The sequence below is a fragment of the Dasypus novemcinctus genome, chromosome 2 (assembly GCF_030445035.2).
Source record: "Dasypus novemcinctus isolate mDasNov1 chromosome 2, mDasNov1.1.hap2, whole genome shotgun sequence".
Classification (NCBI taxonomy): domain Eukaryota; kingdom Metazoa; phylum Chordata; class Mammalia; order Cingulata; family Dasypodidae; genus Dasypus; species Dasypus novemcinctus.
Window position 1 is genome coordinate 19791853 of NC_080674.1, and position 7031 is coordinate 19798883.

A 7031-nucleotide genomic window follows, 5' to 3' on the forward strand; every position below is an offset into this window, starting at 1 on the left:
TATTTTATTATGTTATTTTCAAATTTTCCCAAGTCTTCCAGCAGATATATAAAACACTTGCCAAGAGGTTTTCTAAGTGGTCAAAGGGTCTAGATATGCTATTAGTTCCATTTATTTTTTTATTTTTCAAAGATATATATATATATATATTTATTTATTTCTAGCTGCTCCCTGCCCCTTGTGGCTTGCTTGCTGTCTGCTCTTTGTGTCCATTTGCTGCGTGTTCTTCTATGTCTGCTTGTCTCCTTACTGTGTCATCTTGCTGTGCCAGCTCTGCAGGGACACAGGACGTCAGGTCTCTGCAGGCATGGACTGTCAGCTCGCTGCTGGCACAGGCCATCAGCTCTCCACGGGCACCGTCCAGCCTGCCTTCACGAGGAGACCCTGGGACACGAACCCACAGCTTCCTGTATGGTAGACGGGAGCCCAATCAATTGAGCTACAGGTGCTTCCCAGTTTCATTTATTTTTATAAAGTTCTAACTCCTGGACTAGTCTCTCTCCAGGGATGTTGCAAAAAGTCCATGTAAGGACTTATCACTCCTTTCATCTTCAAAAGTTTTTGTGTTTTATTTTCTGAATCTCAAGTCTTATTTTGATGTGGCTTCCTTTAATTTCCTCCCTTCAGTAGCTTCCTTAAAAAGGGTATAAGGAAAGTAAATTTCTGAGATTCTACATGTCAGAAAATAATTTCTTTTCAAATTGTATTTAATGGATAGTTTTTCTGAATATTGTGTTCCTGATTAGAAATCTCTTTAGATTTCTTGGAAGTTTGAAGGTATTTCTCATTTTTCTGATTTTCAGTTTTGTTGTTTGTAAGTCTGATTCCATTCTAATTATTAATCCTTTATATATGATCCATTTCTTGCCACTACTCATATACCATATCATAATATCTGCCTTTATACTTGCTGTTTAGAAATGAAAAGCTGTGCTTTCGAATGAGCATCTTGTCATTCAACAAGCATGTTAAATAGTAGGGAACTTTGAATCTCAGTATTTAATCTTTCTTATATCCACTTTGTTCTCTGCTTTCCAATTGTAAAATCACCATTAATTAGATGCGAGACATCCTAGTATATCACCCAATATTCTTATTTTATTTATAATTTTCTATTTCTTAATTTTTAGTATATCTTCTAAGGGATACCTTAAGTGACACCTTCCATATATTCGATATATTTAGGCTATCATAAAGAATGTATTAGTGCACATTAATCAAAAGATTTTTTTATTTCTTTTCTCTTCATATATCATTCTAGATGTATGTTAATAATAATTTCTCAATTCTCTCAGATTTTCACTTGTTTTAAAATACTTCTTGTTTCCTAAATTGTCTGCTTTTTCCATTTTCTCCCACCCTCCCAACCCTTCTTTTTGTTTATTTATTTTGCTCCCCCTAATATTAAAGACTTCCCTCAAACTTGACATCCCTGATATTATACTTTAAATTCAAGCAATTAAAAATCAATGGGTGATATTTTGTGTGGCATGTGTGAGGTTTTCTTACCTTTAGATTTTGCTGAGGGCTTTTGCAGATGTACTTGAGTTAAGGATTTTGAGATGAGGTGATCATCCTAGATGGTCTGGGTGTACCCTAAATCTAATGAGAAGTGTCCTTATCAGAGATACATAGAGAAGGAGACAGATAAGGAGAAAGCAGTTTGACCATAGAGGAAAAGATTGGAATGATGCAGACGTGAAGCAAGAAATACTTAGGAGTGAAGCCCTGTTGACACCCTGAAACCAAACTTCTGGCATCCAGAACTGTGCAAGAATACATTTCTTTGAAGTGACAGGGTTTCATAATTTTTCACAGCAGGCACAAGAGAGTAATACACAGGAGTTTTAATTTTTTGCCCATGTCTTTTTTGGTTCTATGGAGTCAGATTATACATTGACACAGAAAGAATTAGTACTACTATGGCAAGACTGCAGGCTGGACTCAGCTGTTGAGTTTAGATAGATAGTGTGGTGGTTTGAAGCTACGAACCCCAGAAAAACATGTTCTTAAACTTAATCTATTCATGTGGGTATGAACCCTTGTAAGTAGAATTTTGATGAGGTTACCTCAGTTAAGGTTTGCTCTACCTCAATCTGGATGGGTCTTAATCCTTTATCAGCAGAATTAAATTCACATACAGAGTGAGAGAGCTCAGGGAAATAAGAAGCTGAAATTCAATGGAACCAGAAAAGAATAGGGAAGCCATGAGAGGTTGCCATGTGCATTGCCATGTGACAGAGGATCTCAGGACCAAGGATGTCAGCAGCCAACCCCAGATGCCACTGTTTTCAGGAAGAAAGCATTACCTTGATGGATGTATTGATTAGACTTTCTCTTGGTCTCAAACTTTGAGCCATTGAATTTCCATTGTTTAAGTCATCTCTTTCCATGGTATTTGCTTGAGCAGCCTAGGAAATTAAAACAGATGCATTATAAGACACACACCCACCAACATAATCACAACACAATCAAGCAACCACCCTAAGGGAGAAAGACCTGTAGGAAGAATACAGAGGTACTGTCAAATATCTGTCTCCTTTCAGAATACATTATAGGTATAGGGCTGTGAGTAGGTGCTGATAATCTTTAAAAAGTATGATATGTGAAAAAATGATGGGGGTCTTGGGTGGAAGGAAGAACCATGTGAAAGGGGTCTTGTATTGCATTTGATAATCTTCTGCAATAGGACCACTTTTAATGACTGGAGCAGGAAATTCAAATTCATATACAACTCTTACCATTTCAGTCATCATTGTTTAAACCAATGCCAAAGGGCTTCCTAAGCTGTTTTTGTTGCCTCCAGCAAACCACCGTCATACCAGGATTAGTTTAGATATCCCTTATTGAATGTTCAGTAGAAAATACATTCACATGTGCCCTGAAATTGCTCAGCCCTTTTTTATTTATCCTGTTTATGGGAACTACTTTGTAAATGGCCCAGGAAATGAAATAGATAACAGGTGTTTATCATAATTCTAATTGGGCCTGTCTTCTGAATATTTTCCTTTTCTTTTTTTTTTTTTTCCTCAAAAATGCCTGTGGGTTTCTGGAACCACTTATACTTGAAACCATTAGAGACACACCTTCTTTTTCTGGCATTCAGTTTTATCAGAAGAATGGGCCTGAACTACAATGCTTATGTCCCTATAGACATAATTAGGTAAGGTTTATTTCTACCATATCCTGCTTTCTAGGCAACATACCTGCTAAAATAAAGGGGTAAAATAAAGGGTCATCCTTACAGATGTCAAGAAGTCATCTTATTTCAAGAGATCAGACTGGTTGGTACCGATTTGTTTGGCCCTGAAACATGTACATGATAGAAAAATTCTTCAATGAGACATAAAATCACAGAATTTATTTTTAACCAAAGATCAGACAATTACAGCTTGAAGATTTTGGAATCTAGTGCTAGAGTTCTTAGTAGCACCGTAGAGCTGGCTTGAACTTGCATAGGAACTCCAAACTACTTATCACTTAAAGTCTGTGAAAACAAACTTTATAATAATAAAATTGACATTTGGGTTCTGGGTTGTGTCCTGTATGAGATGTGCACAATTAAGCATGCATTTAAACCTGGAAACATGGAAAAGAAATCCTGGGGAAAGACCACTGGTCAGTTCCATATTGGACAAATTTTATAGTCAAATGCAGTGAAATGTTACTTTTACTTCAGCTTATTGCTAAAGAATTTTGTCTAAAAACATCCGAAAAGTTTGGAGCACAGCCTATACCAGCGGTGCTGAAAGACCAGCTTCAGGACAAGCATGGCTTTTGTAGTGCTTGCTCAAAAAATTTGCAAAGCCTGCTGCTAAATATGCAGTACCACTAACACACAAGAAATATGGAGATGTACCTAAAAAATTACATGAAAAGAAACCACTTCTAAAACATAAACAGGCCCATCAAACTTCAGTGAAAAAAGTGAATCCTGGAGAAAAAAAGAGGAAAATGTTTGAGAAAGGAGCAAGAAAGGGAAGGTTGGAATTTAATGAAAAAATAAACAAAAGGATCAGAAAAGTTTAATGAAGGATGAACAGATGAAAAGACAAGAAAAGGAAAGGTTGGAGAGTAGAAATAGGGCCAGAGAACAAGGATGGAGAAATATGCTAAGTGCTGCTGGAATTTGTGAAATAAAGTTGTGAATAGTACTGTTGTGGGCATTGACATGTAGGTGTCTGTTCGTTTTGCAGTTTTCAGTTCTTCTGGGTGTATTCCTGGTGGTGGGGATGATGGATCAAATGGCAGCTCTGTGTTTGGCTAGACTGTCTTCCACAGAGGCTGCGCGATTTTGCATTCCCACCTGTGGGTGGCGTGTCCCAGTTTCTCAGCATTCTTTGCAGTACTTACTGTTTTCTTTGTTTTTTGAAGAATGGCCATTCAACAAGGTGTGAGCTGTCTCATTGTAGTTGTGATTTGCCTCTTCCTGGTGGCTAGCCGTGTTGGGCTTTTTTTGTGTGCTTTTTCATCCTTTGTGTTTCCTCTTTGAAGAGATGTCTATTAAAGTCTTGCCCATTTTTTGATTGGATTGCTTCCTCTTTATTGTTGAGTTGTGGGATCTCTTTGTATAACATGGGGATAAAACCCTTGCCAGATGTGTGGTTTCCAAGAATTTTCTCCCATTCGTTGGACTACTGTTTCATCTTGATGAGGGCCTTTGAGTAACAAGGGTGTTTGAGTTGGGGAATTTTGATTTGTCCATTTTTTTTCTTTCACTGCTCATGCTTTCAGTGTAGGGTTTAACAATTCACTACTATTGAGAGGGGGTTTAGATCTCATGGGGTGGTTGGATGGAACTGTCTTGCTCATAGTTGTGGAAACTCTGTTTTTTTGCAATGGGCATTGACCATCATATCATTTTGTTAGTTGTCTTGAGTGAGTCTGGTGAACTGGAGAGCAGGTGTTGGCTGCAACTCTGCTGAGATTCAGGGCTCAACTGGCATATGAATAGCCAGAAGATTTAATTCTATGAGACACATATTTAATAGGTATAGACCTAAATTTAAGCTTAAATAAAAGGGGCATAAGAATCATGTGTAAGAAAATTATAAATGAGTCATAGTGGGCATCACCATCCCCAAATCCTCAAAATTGAGGAATGAAGAAACCTAAGGGAGGAATGCAATTATAGACTAATGTGGACTTACTATTTTTCTAGTAATGGAAGAACTTGTAACATTGATATAAAGACAGTGGTCACCAGATGTTCTGAGGGGAAGGAGAGAGAAGAGTATATGTACCATGGGGCATTTTGGAGTACATTGGAATTGTTCTGTATCACATTGCAATGATAGATACAAACCATTATACAGTTAGTCAAAACCTATAAAATCATGTGGTGCAATGTGTAAACCATAATGTAAACTATAAACTATGGTTAGTAACAATGCTTCAATATGTGTTCATTAATTGTACCAATGTATTCATCAAATGTTCTGCACTAATGAAAGATGTTGTTAAAGGGGAAAAGTGTGTGAGGGGGTGAGGTATGTGGGAACCCCCTATATTTTTAATGTAATATTTATGTAATCTAAAGTTCCTTTAAAAATAAAATTGAAAATTAAAACAAAAAAGGAAAAAAAAATGAGTTGCTGGGAGGATATAGTTCAAGTGGTTGAAGCCTTCTTCCCATGTCCTGGGTTCAATCCCCAGTACCTACTGGAAAAACAGGTGGAGAGGTGTTGCTGGTAACAATATCAATGCTTTCTAAAATGCTATGATTACATGTAGGTTTTGTCTGTTCAAAATATTCAGTCATGTTCTAGAGACATGACCTCTGATTCTGCCCTATTAAATTGGATATAGCTTCACCTTCATTTTACTTTGACCTTAATATCACAGGTCTCTGTTGTTATCTTAAGAAAAGGCTTACTCATGTTTTCCACTACAGAATTATCATAATCCTAAAATTAGAGAGGAGAATAGATATACAGACCATATATCCAATACTAAAGTAACCTTCTAATGCTGAAGATGAGCTATTTCCTGTCCTTTTCGACAAAAATTCCGAACATTTGTAGTGTTAGTGATAATGAAATTTAGTTTTTGTTCTAAAATGAAGATCAACATGGTTTTCTTTACTTTGATTTCCTTACTTCTTCCAATGGTTGCCTAAATCCTCCATATAGCTAACAGTGTATTTTATTATGTCTTGTTGAGGGAGTAAGTTATGTTGCTACCTAGAGAATTAGCATTCCAGAAAGAAAAGGAATGGCAAGCATGGACTTCCCCAAACTAGAGTTCACTTTTACAGCTATAACAAGGCAACCAGCCAGTCAGCAGGTATGTATTGTGCTAGAAAATGAGTAATAAATGACTTCAAAGAGATAACTGTTGTGCTGTTGTGCCTTGTAGGCTTTTACATGCATTAAGATGGGAATTGTCTTGAAGATTTTGAGCAAATATATCACGTGATTGAAATAGCAAAAGCAAGAAGACTAGTTAGGAGGCAAATACAGTAATCCAGACAAGGGATGATGGTGGCCAATACCAGAGGGATGGGTGGAAGTGGTGAGACAGGGTGGATGGTAGATGCATTTTGAAGATAAAGTGACAAAATTTCCTGAGCAGATGAGGTGTGGACTATGAAAAAAAGAGCCTAAAACTACTCAAGTTTTTGAGTAGCCCTTGGAAAGATGGCATTGCTTATCACACTGTTATATTTTCATCTGCTTAATTTCTGAGGATATTGAATTCTTAACTTTATGTTTTATAACCTCATGGGTGTCCCTTTTAATCAATGTTTTGATGGGCTATTTAAACATTTTTTTAGAAATTCTTAATAAATTTACAAGTGATTGATAATTTTGTGCAAAAACTTGGCTTGGTTATACTGTTCAGTCATTCAATCAAGCATTGGCCTGGTTATCACTGTAAGGGTATTTCAAGATAAGATTTGCATGTATAGTCAGTTGATTGCATCTACAATCAACAAGGGAGTTTGCTTTCTGCAATGTGTGGAGTTTTTTTTTTTTTTCTCTTCCCTCTCCCTCGCCCAGTTGTCTGCTCTCTGTGTCCATTCACTGTGT

General features: G+C 36.9%; 1 pseudogene; it reads left to right on the forward strand.

The window, feature by feature from the left end:
- The first annotated feature begins 307 nt into the window (after positions 1 to 307).
- Positions 308 to 4148, forward strand: LOC101433825 (serine/threonine-protein kinase Nek1 pseudogene; annotated as a pseudogene).
- The last annotated feature ends 2883 nt before the right edge of the window (positions 4149 to 7031 follow it).